The sequence below is a fragment of the Eutrigla gurnardus genome (assembly GCF_963514095.1).
Source record: "Eutrigla gurnardus genome assembly, chromosome: 10".
In the NCBI taxonomy this organism is placed as follows: Eukaryota; Metazoa; Chordata; class Actinopteri; order Perciformes; family Triglidae; genus Eutrigla; species Eutrigla gurnardus.
In genome coordinates this window covers 7,591,366-7,609,066 of record NC_139924.1, presented here as the reverse complement: position 1 = coordinate 7,609,066, position 17,701 = coordinate 7,591,366, and the positions used below count along the sequence as shown (strand labels likewise).

The 17,701-nt window shown below is 42.4% G+C and overlaps 1 protein-coding gene across 1 annotated transcript in view; it reads left to right on the top strand.

Moving 5' to 3' along the window:
* Positions 1–9,874: 9,874 nt before the first annotated feature.
* The window catches only part of aipl1 (aryl hydrocarbon receptor interacting protein-like 1), a 90,641-nt gene continuing 82,814 nt past the window's right edge, over positions 9,875–17,701 (top strand). The window contains exon 1 of the mRNA XM_084020380.1: positions 9,875–9,885. The gene's annotated coding sequence lies outside the window, so the exon portion shown is untranslated. The remainder of the gene's footprint in view (positions 9,886–17,701) is intronic.

Here is a 17,701-nt window from a genome sequence, read left to right as displayed (position 1 = left end):
TATCAGTCAAGCGGACCTGGACGTCCGGAGGGGGGGAGGGAGGGGGGGTAATAGATTTTAGTCTTTGTGTCAGCGTGTCGGTCTACATGTTCCACCCAGGATCCCCATAATAAACATCAGGCGCCTCCAAAACAAAATAAAACTTAAATATGCATATGATTTTTTTTTCTTCTTCTAACTTTTCTGGGAGTTTTTGAGGTTCAGAACTCCCCCGTTATATTTGGTGTGGTAGTCTGGTAGCCAACAGTGCACCAAAACAGCAACCCTGACTTCTCACACATCTAGGCCACTGCCTCTACATAGTCTCCCTCCCTCCCTCCCTCCCTGTTTGGTGCCGCTCCGGTGACTCCTCCGTCACGTTCCAGCTCTCAGCCCGTGTTTCTGATGTGACTCAGTTCGCGGTGGACGGTTGCCATGTTTACACGAAGATTTCCTGACTTCGCTCTGGAAGATGGAGCAGCCCGTCACGTGAATCGACTATAATAATCCTGTAATACATTTTGGAGGTACTCCACTGTATAAATATGACAGGGGACCAAAAAAGGGATATTACACTAGTACAACTTGAAACAATATCACTTGACAGCCGAAGTACACTAAAAACGGCCAAAGACACTTTACTATGGAAACAAGAACTTAGAACCATCCCATGTTTATTCTTTAACGTGATGGTTCGGAGTGAAATGCACCCTAGGTCATTTCCACCATGACATCCAGCCAAATACCCCCTCAGAAGCATTTTTAGTGATGGTCAGCATTGGTCAAGATAGGGCGATCAGCCGAATGGCTTAGTACTAGCACGATGGTACATCTTGATTATCTTGTAAATGACCCCACTAATAATGCATGGAATGTTACCAAACTTCTGCAGTAGTACACATAGGGTCTGTACTCACAAAACGAGGCATTTGAAAGTTTGTAAGTACACCAGGAGTTTATTTAAAAGATTATCAGGTCAACACTTGTCAACACTTCTTGACCTGATAATACAAGCATTTATAAAAATTCAGCAAAACTTTTTCATACTCTCGCGTGAAACTCGCGTCACGGCATCGGCTGGGTAAACACGGAAGTGGCGTCTACGCTGCGGTAGCGTTAGCAGCCGAGGATAAAAGCTATCAGGCAAGTGTTCTTTTAAATAAACTCCTGGTGTACTTACAAACTTTCAAATGCCTGGTTTTGTGAGTACAGACCCTATGTGTACTACTGCAGACGTTTGGTAACATTCCATGCATTATTAGTGAGGTCGTTTACAAGATAATCAAGATGTACCATCGCGCTATTACTAAGCCATTCGGCTGATAGCGGCTATCTTGACCAATGCTGACCATCGCTAAAAATGCTTCTGAGGGGGTATTTGGCTGGATGTCATGCTGGAAATTACCTAGGGTGCATTTTACTCCCAACCATCACTTTGAGCCTATGTCTTTGTCTCTGTCTTCTTCCCAGATCATAGCAGCGCTTGTGTTTCTTTATCTGAATGGAGGGACTGAGGACAGAGGGTGTCATATGCTGGACTTTAATATCCCATTTGTGATATCGGGCTATATAAATACAGTTGACAAATGCAGTATCATGTCTGAATTGCTGAAAAATAAGTCATCTGTCCAAACATCTGTCTAATCCCGCTGGGTACATTCGTTTCATTATGTGCAGCCGACGCATCAGAAATGTCTCATTTCCCCATTAGTAGTTTGAATCATGATGTAACTTAGGAAAAGTGTTTTATTACAGGGGAGTTACACAACACGGGTCAGTGCAATCAGGGCATAAATCTCATGTTTGAGTCATCCCATCACAATGGACGGTGGAGAGATGCCAGTACAAAATGTTTCTTGCTCATTCAAGTTCGGTAGAAACACGGTTTGCACGTCAGGGAGGTTGAGTGAGGAAAAACGTAGCGCACAAAAGGCCAAATAGCTCAGTTTAATGTCCATTGTTTATGCCGGGAGACGGCCCTCGCCACATCCCAAGTTCTCTGACATTCGACTGGTCAAAAGATGTTGACAGGTAAACGGTTATTTTGCCCTCACTGAATGTTTTCAAGTCAGTCGGCAACTCAGCCACCTCAAAGGGGGGGAAAGAATCTAAACTGTGATATGGTCCTATGCATGGAGACCCACAGGTGCCATAAAGAAGCAGACTCGCTCTGGGCTGGCTCTAGCAGGGTTTAGCCCCGTCTAACACACTGTAAATCACATTTTGGCAAAGGTAGCCATGATAATAACATTCTTCAACCTTTGCCCTCAGAGATGTTGTCCAGACACACTCCTCCAGTTGTGCTGAGGAAGTGTCGCAACAGCGTCATCTATCATGGTGAAGTGCTTGACGAGAACTGGACGTGAGTGTGTGTGTGTGTGTGTGTGTGTGTGTGTGTGTTTTGGCCTTCTTATGTGAGTTTGCTTACACGAACCACACAGAGACACCCTGGTATACTGTATATATTTATATTTTCATCAAATGTATACGCTTTATGTTCTGACCTGTCAGAGTGGATGACTTCTCCACAGCATGGACTTGTGTAATGACTTCGGTATATATAACTTAAGATTTCATACAACTGCTAAATTAAAGAACAACGTTAAGCTTCAAAAGATTGCATTAAATGTAAAATATGCACCAGTGGAACAGCATCACGGCACTGACACGCCAACAAAACACCACTTCTGTGGAAGTGCCTGCCTCACAAGAATTCACCAGAAAAAAGAAACACTCTTGAACAAAACTGTCTGATAACAAATCAAATGTCTACGGACGCCACAACGGGCGCAACAAGCATTCTTGGGCCACAAAAATTAAATAACCTGACACTTCTTATTACAGTAGAGTCAACAGTAGAATAAAACATCCCCAAGGCAGACACAACACAATGTCAAAACAATATCTGTATAAGCAAAACACATGCTTTTATTGCCTTCACTTGAGATGAGACCGGGAAATATTTGCCCTGATTTTCTGAATTACTGATATTATGACCTCAGAATTCGGAGTAAAGTGATCAAGAGGGGAAATACATCTGCAGTTTGTTATGAGAGACCAATTTACCTGTATGAGGAGTCTTCCTCTCTGCTCCAGGTTTCCAGGTCCAGTTTCTCTGCTCATTCATTCTCGCGGTCCCACTGAGCACCTTGAAGTTATGGACGTACATGTTGACGCTCTGAAATCACAAAGGATTATTGTAAAAAAAACAAAGAAGTCACCTGGAGAACCGCCACAAACATGTTAGCTAAGCGCACACCTATAGGCAACATCATGGGTGCATTGGATTCGGGGCATTTACCGCTCATTAAAGCCTGTTTATTGGGGTAGATGCAATAATGTCCCGATTATTTATTTCAAAAGTGACTTTTATTTTTACTTAGCAAAGCAGCCTTCCTAAGTATCAAAATCAGTTCGGTCATTCAGCCATTTTCACCTCATTAACCCATATAATATGCCATGTTAAAAAACAAACAAAAAACAATGAGCCCCTCAAAAATAGAACTTCAAATATCATCCGGACACATGGCTCCCATTTTTTTTGTAACATAATGAAACTGCAGAAAAAAATGACACCGGGTGCAATCACGAGCAGAAAATAGTATAAAACAACCAGAATTTTCCAAATTATGGGGGTGACTCATAATGATAACAGATTTACATTTTTGTTATGCTTGACTAATTAGCTTTGTCACGGTTAACTTAGACCTCTGGGCTTTGAAGATTTGGCCGCTCACACTCACACACACACACACACACACACACACACACACACACACACACTCACACACACAGATAGAGAGAGAGGATGCTGCGTTACGCATTTTGAGAAACTAAAAATACCCCCCACTCAACACAGAAGGACACCGAGAGGAATATTTCAGGGTCGGGGGCCAATTCCAATCAGTGGGTTTCGATTGAATTTCTGTACTTTTCTCTTCTGTTATTTAAGTCTGGCTTTGAAGTTGAAATAGTCGGATTTCTTCGTAATAGAAACATTTCAAAACACGTCAGTTCCAGCAATTGTCTAAACAGCCAAGAAATTCCAACACGCACAGTCGAACAAGCCTCACGCACACAACGCATTGTCACACATGGCGCTGACACGCTGCTTTTTATTTTGGGGCTTTAAAAAGAAAAGTAAACCAAACCTTAGCATGCGCTTGTTTTTTGGTTCATCTCCAAGTTATACACATGCAGGGTAAAGTTTACCAAAAGCCGCTGCCGCAATTAGAACTTCTGCTTTTGTAGACGTCACAGAATGTGTTCCTGTTGTCATAACCTTTTTTGGATAATGGCACATAAAACTATTAGTCATGTTCTGACACACTGGGCCAGAGAGACGTCACTGGCCGGTTGCTCGGCTGCCAGAGACAACAGACTGCCTGTGCTTGTTGAAGGAGAACGCAGGTCGTGCTGCCCCCCCCCCCCTCCTCCGTGTTTGTTTATGTATGTGGAATAAAGATGATATAAAGAAAATCCAGCTAAAGTTTTAAAAGGAGAAGTGCATCTTTTCTTGCAACTTCCTAAAATTATATTTTGAACATTGAACATGCACAAAGGGAATTTTAAAAGTTGCCTCAGTTTAACACAGAGAGCTAACAGGACAAGCTATGAGGTTTCTGTTGAGGTCATTTTTTTAAAATTATTAAAGTATTGCTTTAATTGTTCATAATTAACCGAGAAAGATCAAAAAAGAGTCCTTGTTTCGTACATATTGACAGAAAATGATTATAAAAGTCAGGTTGAGTGAGTAGCTGGTCCATCCAGGCAACAAGTTGAGTAATATATCATGTCCTATTCCTTTTGGCGCCACACCAAAAAGTGTTGTGATGCTGGTCACTCGCTCGTAGCGCCATCTGCCATCTCTGAGCAGCTGACGATACACACGATGCAAAACTGACAGCATGAAAAAAAAGGTCTGCCGAGCCAGAAATCAGTTGATCGGGAAACAATTTTCTTTCCTTTAGAGAGTAAAATAGCATCTCAGGTGACGAAGGTAAGTCGAGGAAATGTTACACGCAGTTTCACAATCACCATTTGAAGCGTGTCAATTCAATTCTCACTAAATCTTTTACAAAAACAACCCAATCTTGCGAAGTGAAAATGCATTAGGAGGCTTGACGATAATTTGCACAGAGAAATTTTGAAAGAAGATGGTCCTGACAGCTTTGATAAATGTTACATGAAAGTAACAGTAGTGTTTTATTGATCGTGTACCTGTCAGTGACTGAATTGCAAATGATGCAGGAAGCTGTGGAACAACAGAGAATTGCCTGAGATCTATGACAAGGAAGCAGAAGTCATAAATGATCCATGGGAGGAGTACAAGGCATCGCTGATTCTCCACACACAGACTAGAAATAGACACAGAATTTGAACATGATGGCATCTGCTGGTATCTTAGAAATAAAAACATATCTTTCTCAGTAGTGAGGAATGCATGGACAGCTGTTTTTCAGGTTTAATACAAAGTTAATTTGATTAAAATAATTAATATTATAATTTACACTGATTTGCACACATACAATACTCCAACACCTCAGACAGATACATATTATTCAGTCGAGCTCTGGCTCGACTTAATTGATACCATATGATGGATTCAGAGTTGTTTACGAGTTGGCCAGCAGAAAATGTACCATATCCTGTTTGTTACCCTCCACCAGGAATAAATCTCCAACAGTGGCCTGTCCGCCCCAGTAATGACTTGGAACGTGTAGCTCAAACACCCTCTCTTTATAGGTTTGTATGAGTGTGTGTGTGTGTGTGTGGTAGCAGAGGAGAGAAATTTACAATGTGATAATGAAATATGCATTTTATTTTCCAAGATCTATCTATGTTTTACAAGGAGGAAGGTGGTAAAAAAACAGCTATAAATCTGGGACTCTAACAGAAAAGCTTAAGCATATTTTGGTCAACCTTTTCTTTCAAGCTGACACAGGCACCCGGCCTAAAACAGGCTCGTGCTTGATCTCATCAGACCAGACTTGGAAAAACAACCAAACCAGACAGTCGCTGCTGGTCAAACCAGAAAGATTCTCTTTACTGGGCAGCATTGCGTCAGCGGCATGATAAGCTATGTCTGCTAACCCTTCAGGAATCTGTGGACTGTTATCAGAGATGTGATAGCGGCCTTAATGTGTGTGTGTGTGTGTGTGTGTGTGTGTGTGTGTGTGTGTGTGTGTGTGTGTGTGTGTGTGTGTGTGTGTGTGTGTGGTCTGCTTTTAGCTTAACTGCTTGAAGGACAAACAATGCAAAATGTACAGAATCAAGAGAAACAAAAACAGAAACAATTATATTTAAGGGAATGATTAAAAATTGGAAATACACGATTATTATAGCATTAATACAGTGCTATGCATAAGTTTAGGCACCCCATGCTAAAGTTGACTAAAAAGAGGAATAAAAATCATCTTTTGTGAATTGATCTTAATGCCTTAATTAAACAAACGAGGAAAAATCCTACCTTTTAGGACACCAATTTTCTTTGTGAATGAATAATGTATCATAATGAATGTTCTTCATTAAAATACAGGGTGCATAAGTATGGGCACCCCTATGTTAAACTCCCATAGAGGCAGGCAGATTTTTATTTTTAAAGGCCAGTTATTACATGGATCCGGGATACTATGCATTCTGATAAAGTCACCTGGGCCTTTGGAGTTAAAATAAAATCCAAATCCTCACATACTCTTCACAAACCTGGCATGGCGCTTTTCAGATATAGCCTAGCATGCTAGTTAGCCAAATGATTTCTCAATGCAAATCAAACCTAGGCTAACTGAAAAGCACCATGATTTTATTTTAACTCCAAAGGCCCAGGTGACTTTATCAGAATGCATAGTATCCCGGATCCATGTAATAACTGGCCTTTAAAAATAAAAATCTGCCTGCCTCTATGGGAGTTTAACATAGGGGTGCCCATACTTATGCACCCTGTATTTTAATGAAGAACATTCATTATGATACATTATTCATTCACAAAGAAAATTGGTGTCCTAAAAGGTAGGATTTTTCCTCGTTTGTTTAATTAAGGCATTAAGATCAATTCACAAAAGATGATTTTTATTCCTCTTTTTAGTCAACTTTAGCATGGGTTGCCTAAACTTATGCATAGCACTGTATTACCCTAGTATTTCAGGTTTTAAGACATCTTGCAAAGGAGGGGGGCTTGGCGTGGAAATCCCTGATCTCTTGGATTACAGGTGACGTGGTAAGTATTTATCTGCTCCTTTATTTGTATGCGTGGTATTGTATGATACCATGAGACCAGGAAAAAGAAAGGAGTTATCAGGTGTACCTGTGCTTCACCGCTGGTCTCAGTCCAATCTCTCTGCACACGGCCCCTCCCCCCTCCTTCTGGTGCGTCTCCCTCTCACATCCGCCACCTCTGACTGACCCTCTCCACATGTGTGTTTGTCCAGCTTTTCTACAAATCGCTACGATCCGCTGGGATAACACACACTAACACACGCGTGGACATGTACACGGAGCGCCGCTACTCATCCCACTGCGCTTCGCAAATCCCACTTCAGCAGAACAAATACAAGGTCGGACCAGGTGCGACAGTATTAGCGGCGCGAGACGAGGAGACGTGAGGTGTGGCTGCCTCCAGAAAATACCAATGAATTATAAAGTAAGGCCTGATGTTATGAATATTTAACAGCCTGTCGCCTTATATGTTAGCGACAAGCTCTGACTACTGATGCGATACGATAAGGCGGCTGAACAGTTTCTACAGTTATGTAGCGTTAGGCCCCAACGTTATGTTTCCATCCAAATATGTTGAGTTCGGGTCAGTGTGATGTCATCAAGTAGTCCTAGTGGATTAGCCTTTGGACCAATTTTGGGGGGATTATTGGGAGCAGCAGAAACAAGTCAATATGGAGAATTTATTAGCCACATTAGCATTCATGTAAATGGTCCTCATTTATATAGCACTTTTATCCAAAGCGCTTTTACAGTAATGACTGACATTCACCCATTCATTCACACACCGACGGCGGAGTGAACCACGCAGGGCGACAGCCAGCTCGTCAGGAGCAATTAGGGTGAGGTGTCTTGCTCAGGGACACCAGGCACTCAGCTAGGAGGAGCCGGGGATCGAACCGGCAATCTTGCGGTTGCCAGCCAACCCGCTCTACCTCCTGGGCTAAACCCACCCGTTCTTAATACGATATTCACTCCGCTCGTTGCTCTGATTTTAGCTGTTAAGACTCCGCTAGTCCCACCAGCTGGTCTCCACCTGTATGTGTCTGCTGTTTAATGCTGAGCGTGCAGCGTCGCTTTAATGTGGTGTTTTTTACTGATGAGAGGGAACCAAATCAGTAAGATTGCAAAACAATTAGCTGAAATACACCATAAATATCTTGAGAGCTGAGGCGAATATGGAAATACAAGTTTGATGACATAATCATTTGATTCTATTAGAAGAAACACGCGGGAAAAAAATACTTGAACAGAGACACTGTGCATCAAATCTGTAAAGGCTCAGGACGTGTGCATGCATTGTGCTTTTGCGTGTGCACATATGCAGATAGCGGTTCATGTGTTCACCTCACAGTGAACAGAATGATGGAAGAGAAACTGACTGTTTCCCATTCTTCCATCTGATTAGACCGAGCAGTCCAACGCGCTCTGGGTCATTTTCAAGCTACAAAACACATGTTTTTGTCCACTTGTAAATCATACAAAGATGCACCTAAGCACACGCACACACACACACACACACACACACACACACACACACACACACACACCTCCTCTCCCATCGCATTTATATGTTCATGAAAACGTTTGCATAGAACATGCTTCTATGTGGCCTAACTAGTGGGCTTGTGTGTTTAAATGTGTCCAGGGGCTTCTTGTAATACACAAATATCCCGTCTAGCGTGGGTTGTTCCGTGCTTTTGAACCTTATGCTAATAGTCTATTTATACCTGTTTGCTATTCATTATCATCTTTTTTTCCATCGTTTCTGCCACTACGGCATATGTCGCATGGACGTGGGCAGCTGATTGAATAATTGTCATCACTTACCTAATGATGTGATTTCGCAATTCTCAAGAGTATTACTCAAGCTCCCCTTTTCTTGCCAAACTACGAATCTCATTGAAACACGCAACAATGCCTTAAAAGGACAAAACACACACACAAAAATAGGTCAATTAAATAATGTGATTCTCGACTATATTATCATTGAGCTTTCAAACCTGTGCAAACTTAATATTTGCTTATCTTCACCCACAAATGATGACAATTAAAGGAACAGTTAGACATGTTGGCAGATTGTCTTGTGGAGAGTTAGTGCATGCAGGATACTTCTCCTGCATGTCTCTCCATGTCAGTACAGATTCTGTGTTGGCAGATTACCAATCACTGCAATGTCAAACCTTGCATTCCTGAGGCTAAAGTGCCTCCCCGATGGTGTGATTAGCATGCAGCGTTTTGTTCTTGCAATAGCAGGACGGACTGTAGCAACTTCTTGCTGGTCATGTACCAGCCTGAACATCGATTTTTTTTTAAATTGCCAAATTGAATTTGATATATTTTTGTTTTGCCTATTGTGTTCGACACAGTGTAAGACGGAAGCTTGAAGAGCCATGTGAACCTTTAACCCGTCTGCATAGAGCCACTGAGTGACAGGAAAAAGGGTGCAAGAGAGTCAAGGAGAGCGAGCCCGGGGGGGCGGTGAGGTTAATGTAACTGTGCCAAGCTTGATTAACATCAAACCTCCTTTACATAGAGCACTCACACACATGAACGCAAGCTGGATACACAGAATTACCACCGCTTTCGGGTTTTCATAGATTTTGCAACATAAGAGGGCGCCTCATTAGCAACACATCCCCATTGCACTGTCTATTCCCAACAGCAGAACTGGGGCAAGTGGATGGTAATATAATCTAAGTACCAATGGGTAATTTGACTAGTTCTGAAAAGCAACATATTAGCCATAGAATTAGTTTCCCCTCATATTTCTCCTTAAAGCGATATCATCAACAAGCCGTGGAAATCTCTCCTTAAAACACAATCGTCATAATGTGATGCCGCCAAAGTTCTGAAGAATGCTAAAATGAAAAATGCTAAAATGGAGGTACACAGGGAAAGATACTTGCATGCATGGTTGCACAACCAAAGACACACAGATGTGAACGCAGAAGAAAACACACACGCAAAAGAAAAAAAAAAGCATTCATACCAACGGCTTCTGCTGATTTTACTGTTAGTGACAGAACCAGTCCGTTTAGCATGATCTTCCCTTCTTCACAGCCTACCCTCCCTTTTTGCCGTCCCTGGTTGAACTCTGGTCAGTCCAGATCAGGAGTCCAAGCCTTCATGTCTTCCTTTATAATCCAGGCCTTCCCCTGTCCTCACAGCCTCGCTGACTTCCTCTGTTACCCCCTGGTGTCCTCCCACCCATAGCTCTTACAGCACTCTTATATCACACGGACACACACTCATCCATATGCTTGTCACTTCACAAACATACGACACTAAATGCAGGAAAACTAACATCAAATAGCTCAAGGAAAGGCTATTAATACTAATTCCCATAACCCATCCCACTGCAAGCTTTAGTAGGACCCAGGACTGGAATCCTGAATGGCAGCCGCAATACAAAAATGCAATCATGACTGCACACCCAATCCCTCTGTAAATACAGAGGTTGAGGTATGTGATAAGCCTCCCAGGAAAAATCTATTTGCCACTATATCAGCTAGTGTTTTGTATGGATTGCACCAACTCCAGTACATGGAGTTCAGAGTGTCACTTCCACAGACAAAAGCAAGGGGATTTGACTGTTTTACCATTAAGTAAGCTTGAAAATATAATAATATACATTTATTTTCTTTACAGTTTCACTATTGCTTTGAAAATGACACGTACATGTTGGATGGAGTGACATTTAGCACTAATTCAATTAACACTCCAACAGGACTTGGGATGCAATGCAGGATCAATGTGTAGCTGAACAAACTGTTCATGATTAGTCAGTATTAATATGTCATATATCGCTTACTGCAATGTACCAAATCATTTGTGTATTCTGCTGTAAGCATTCCAATCAAGGAAAAGCAAGACGATCAAAGCTTAGCAGCCAGGAGGATTTGCCAAGCAGGTTCGCTCTGGGAGAAAATATTCCCGTCTCTCTCCTCCAAACCTCCTCCAATCACCTCATCCATATCCATTGGCAGACAGCGTACTTACACTGAAATAGAAACCATTCCTGTGGGACGGTGTGGTGGCTAAGCTTCTGCAGCACTTTCTATTCTGGACTGCTTCCAATGACACTGCTGGTGCAGCCGGCCTTTTAAGTGAGTTGATTTCCAGACGAAAGCGTGAAATGCTGCCACAGCGCCAGTACGGCATTTTGCTGTGAACGACTCTTTGGTAGCGAGCAGGCTTTGATCGTCAACAACGGCGACAATCTGGAGTGTGATTTTCTGGCCCAGTCGGGTACTGTTTGGATGTTGCAGGAAACAGGAGTCAGTTTTTCGTCTTCTGTGTCGATTCATCTCTTCCGCTTTATTGAATTTGTTTGTCACATTACCTCACATCCCCCCCCCCCCCTCCCCCTCATGAGAGCTTTGAAATGTATATGTGTGGAGGACTGAATTCCATCATGCAGCGAGTCCTTTATTGCAGTCATTTGTTATACCCTGACATCCTGTACTAGAAGAACGGAAGAAGCATAATTCTGCTTTAATATACCACATTTATCTTTTATTGGTCATAATATGGAACTGCTCTCTACAGAACATGTCACCTTTGTTGCAAAATACATTTTATTCGCACTCTAAATGCACTAAAATGCACTAAAATGCACTAAAATGCACTCAAATCCCGAATCTCAGATTCCAAATGAGTGATGCGGACTCCATCCGACCCACGGACTGAGACCGAGTACTCTGCATTGAGTCAAGTAAAGGTCAAGGTTGCTATCAGGATTTAGAAAGGACCTTATCCCTTCTCTTGTGTATGATCTCTCCTATGTAGTTTGGTGACATAAGGGTGACTTCATGCCTCCTACGGTATTGGACTAAGATAAAGACAGCTCCAGCAAGTCTCAAATGAAAAGACAGTGACGTGGAGGACTTCAGGGTCTTGGAAACTTAACGGGGGCTTCAACGGGGGCTTTGTTTGATGGTTGAACAGCTTCGGAACCCCCCCACACCTATCCGACAACAAATGTTGTGACAAGAATCACCAATTAAACGCAGTGGCTACATCATTGCCGGGTAGTGACCAAAAGAACGAGCGCGTGGATACAAACAGCCCTGCAACCCTGCAGGGAAATCTCAGTTGGGCTGTTTGTGTTCTTCAGGCAATTGACAAAGAGGCTTCCCCCGGGACTCCTCCCTGGGGATACAGTGTGACCAATTGAGAGGAAATACAGGACAACATTTACTCAATCTCCCAGCTTTCCTGGCAATACCGTACAAAGTTTATCTGGGGCTTTCTAAAGACACAAACATTTGAAGAGTTTTGTTCACGTATGCATATCCATATATGCACACACATCCGGGCATAGCAGCACTAAGCCAGAGAGAGAGCAAGTAAGTGGAGGGGAGGCAAAAGGAAAAGCCTGGTCCATTTAGCCATCATCCTTATGGGCTTATTGCCCAGCAAGAGAGCCATTACCGTCCATTGTACCAGTGTCACACTGGCTCACGCAGCATGCATTACCGGAAGCACATGTAATTGGCCTTATTTGTAAAGCCATAAACCCAGCGGTGGGCATCCAGAGAGGTGAGGGGAAAGACCCTTGAAAGTAATTTTGAAGGAGAGTGATCATTTTGTGATGGTTTGTATTATTCCATCTTGTGGCTGTAACAAATGTGAATTTATCATCATTAATTAAAAAAAAGGAAGAAAACAATCTAACAAGTTATAATAATGCAACACTATGCACAGAATGCAATGCTCTATAATGTGAAAAGTAGGAGATGGAGGTAGACTTGTAGGCCCCTAAGGTTGTTGGTTTGACTCCTAAGAACAGCATCATGAAAAGCTTTAGAGAGCAAATGAGCAACACTCACGGCTATTGTCACAATGACTGAATGGTAAAAGAAACTGGTGATGTCATTACCTCATACTGTATGCTTCTTCCTGTTGGACTCTCTTTTCATGCAAGTCCCAGGAGAACGCATGTCAAAGTGCACCACCTGGTGATCTGGCTTAAAACACTATTCGATAAATGCACTTGCAGTATATTTAGAAATGTATCCTGATATGTGCATCATATGTCTGTGTGCATGTGTACACTACCAAACAGCCATACACACATCTGGGAATCCTAAACAGGAAAGAGAATAAAGCACTAGAAACAGCTGTGTATAAGTATATAAGGCCCCACTCCCCCACTCTCTTCCTGCCTCTCCTGACTTTCCAGACCATTTCTTATCGTCCCAACACCTTCCCATAGGAGCTGTGGGCTTACAGAACGGAGAGCGGGAGGGAGGGTGAGAAAGCAAGAAAGAAAGTACATGGAAATGCAGATTTATGTAGTAAAATCCCAGAGGTCTTTTCTAAAAGGGGGGTATTTTTCCCCCCCCGTAACAATCACATCAGCTTGTGAAAACGAGTGCCTGTGGAAAATTCACATCATTATTCGACATATTGAAGTCGGTCTGGACTAAATGTGCATTGTTTTTACGAGTGTGAGTGCAGCCAGATGGCCAATGTGCAATTTGTTCCCAACACTTAAAATATGGTGTGTATTAGAAAAATGTTTTTTTCTCCCCTAATGCATTATTGATATGATGAGGCGTGTTTCTCATCTAGAGTGTGTGTGATTCACAGGGCACGCAGACATAAGTGGCATAAGTGCTTTCAAACTCCGTAAATGCAAGTATATTGAATGCGCTCACACTTCGTACGGCTCGCCTCGTCCGTCTCACGTCCGCACAAAGAAACGGCCAACTCGTCATCGTCACTTCAACAATGTGGGAACATAACGTTGACGGGCCCCCTCTGATTAGCCACATCCCGGCCTCACTCTCACTCGGCACCTCCCCTCTTGAGAAGAATGGCTGGTTCACAACAGCCTGTTGTGACGTCGGTGATTTCCCACAATCCTCAGAGGTATTCCTATCCAAAGCTTGAGAAGCTCTCATCGCTATTTCCTGAGTGTGTATCGCACTGTCTTGGAATAGCTGATAAGGTTGTTTTGAAACCATGATGAACGCACACAATTATAATAATGACGCATACTATTATCAAGTAAATGTGGATGGATTTGTGGCATATGGAGGCCACTTAATCCAGCAGCTTTACGCTCCTTCAGCCAACTGGCTTGCTGTTGGTTTTGCTGGTAAAACGTATTGCATGCAGACCGAGCATGAAGCATCAGCACACTTTGACAATGCAGCTTGTTCATGACTCAAATCGTAGTCACAGCTATGCCGGCTGTTACGCAACACATCCAAAAAGGTTGCGTTTGAAAATGTTGGCCTAATGTGCTTGGAACGTCACCTTGGCTGCAGCTGGATTCTTGTGATATTACAAGATCACACGAGAACCGCAAGATCACAGATCGCGTGGGAATCCGTCTCGTCAGGCTTCGAGTAATACGTCTGTGCTCTGGCTTGTAGGCGGTAAACCAGCACACGGACTAATCAGCATGGTGGAGGAGCTACAGGCGTGGATTAGCTGCTCACTAGACAATACGGAGGCGGCTGTTCCAAGCAACAACCTCTGGGAGAGGTAATAGATGCCGCAGTAGCAACAGATATATCACGACCGGAGAGTATTTCTTCATTGAAAGAAGAGCAAAGCTGAGCTCTGAAGGCTTTTCTTGATGAAATGCTTCCATCCAATCACCTGCCACATATTTTTTTTTTCCAGTGGCGGCTTCTCAGGTGACTTGGAATGACCGAACAAAAAAATAAAAGATGAATATTTCAGTGTGCCAGCCTTAGAAGAGGAGCACATAATGAAAAACGAACTTGTTCAGTGCATCTGCACATTTGGTTACGTATGTGAAGTGCCTTCCAAAATAAGACAACCCAGAGGGTGAATACAGCTATTCAGATAGACAGGATCAGAAAAATAATGTGTTTTTGAACAATAAAGCAGGTATATACATTCTAATAGAAACCCCAAATAGTGCTTCATCACTCTTCACCCAGGCCAGAATCATGTTAGTGTGTGTTTGCATGCCTTTTCTGTGTCACTGTCAGTACTCCAGTGACTGACACCTTACTGCTCCCTACATAATAGGCAGGATTTTAAAGTCATTACAAGTTGTCGGTGATATCATCTCCTCAAAAGTGGCCTGCGATCAATAAAAGCTCATTCAAAAGGTGTGTGTACTTGTGAATGGGATACATCTCCCTATATCCTTCCATCTGGGATCAATACAGTTGGACAATTAGCCAGCTAGCACACAGTACGTACTATAAACACACTGTGTGTACATCAATATTCATGAATGATGCATGCACACACGTTCATGTCTGCCCATTGGTGCTGCGTACTGACTTGCGTACATAAATGTGTCAGGGGTCATCGTGCCTTTCCACTAAAACTATAATTGGAAAAAAAAAATGCATGTTATCCTGCTACTGAGCAAAACATAACTACAAATAATATTTTATACGGTTGCTAATGCTCTGATGTATTGTATTGTAACAACATATCAGCATAATGACCTTCCACTAATATTCTGTTCTGCTTTGTTCTAGATTAGTATCATAATTGTGGAATATGGATGTATGAGCAGCAGCTGGGCAGTGTGACTCAATGTGTGTGTGTGTGTGTGTGTGTGTGTGTGTGTGTGTGTGTGTGTGTGTGTGTGTGTGTGTGTGTGAGTGTTTTGCATGCACAAACTTTGTCATAATGAATGTTTTGTTGTACACAACATTAAATTACACTGAAGCCTTCCAATGTGGATCCGTGTGATTTCTTATTATTATTAAACGTGCAGTAGTTTATTAAAAAGGTCACATGATCGTTACAAATCATTTTGTAGTTTACATTAATTATTATTCAATGGCAGAATCCACCACTAATAATAAAAAAATACTATAACGTGAGGTCAGCAAAGAATGTAGAAAATGCTGACCATAATTAGGATCCAAAATTGTGTTTCATACCATGAGAATATTAAGGACTATAACTAAATATCACTATTTAAGCAATTAGTCAACAATGTCTATTACTTTTCACCAACCGTACACTACTTCCCTATATTTATTTGTAGAGACGTTTTGCATATGTCCAAATATTAAGGTTCTGCCTGTTATGTTGAAACAAAAGGACATCTCATTATGCTTAACCCTACATGAATTCATATGCAAAACAGTTGCATATGAATGTGTTTTGTATGGATGCTTTTTTATATGAGGGATTTGACCGAGAACAGAGCAGACGTGTCGTTGTTTTGCAGGAATCACCATCTGTACATGTTTTTCAAGCTTTGTGCGTCTATGCTCTGTATGTACACACGAGTGCAAAATACCACAACACTACAGCGGAGAGAGTGTGTGTGGGTTGTGTTTCCGTCTCGCTGATGACGGGAGTATCACTGTATGCTCACGCCGTCTGTCTACTCGTTGGAAAGCTCCCTCATGCAGGCAACTCTCATCCCATGCCAGCATTGATGTCATAAGTGGCCCCATTTCTCTGCCTCCTATTGGTCCATCCCGGTGTGACACCGCTCTGCTGTTTGACGTACAGTTAACAAATTCACGTCACTGTAGTAAGTGGTCCAATCTCTCTCCCTCTCTCTCACACCTTCAGCATTTCTTCCCTTTTTTTCAGTCATTTGTCTCTGCCCTGCTCTGCCTGACTCCCACTGCAGTAAAAAGGAAACACCCAGTGAGCCATTTGCTGATTGGCTCAGACAAACCAGCCAGTGATGCGTGTAGCTGTCAGAAACAGGAATAGACCTCGATGCAGCGGGACCTCGTGTGTTTGCATGCCCGTATTCAGAATTTGTTTATATCACGGTTCTCATTATACGTGCATACATCAGACCTTTGAATGTGTGTACCTGTGTGGTTATGGCTGCTTCCCCTCTTGGACGATTCATCACTATTGCATCTTAGATTCTATGTCCACCAGAACAATATCTGCTTTAGTATTAAGTTTACTGCAAAGGTTAAGTGGACCTTTAGATTCTTGTCCTGTGAGGGGCCTTCGATGAGACAGCAGCACGACGGTCAACAACATAATAAAGCTGGGTTTACGGCGAAACCAATGCTATCAGACAACCTGTCCTCCTTGGGTTATTTATAATAACAACAAAGGCCTTACAAGCATCAGACATGATCCAGTGATGAGATTAAATCCGAATGAGTAAAAAAAAAGAGAGTATCCATACAACGGATTAAAGCTCCCAAACAATAATTGGACTTAAAAAAAAGGTACTGATCTGGGAGATTATTAAATCCGTCATCCTTCGCTTGGCTCAGTTTAATGCACTGTAAAACGTTAAACTTCTTTCTACGTTAAATTCAAACTACATATTCAAGAAATCTATATCAGCACTTGAGTTTTCCCTCGTGTCTCCTGAATGGCCAACGGTCCAGTTGACAACGAGCAAACGGGAGGCAAATATCGATCACGGCGTTCAGACCGTGTGCGACAAAGCGAGTGGTGTTCTCAAGAAACACGGCCCCTTGATAAAAGGGGAGTCCCATTTGAATGGCACAGGACATCTTAACATTATCACTTATGCAATGCTTTGCCTTAAAGTGTTTCCATATGTAAA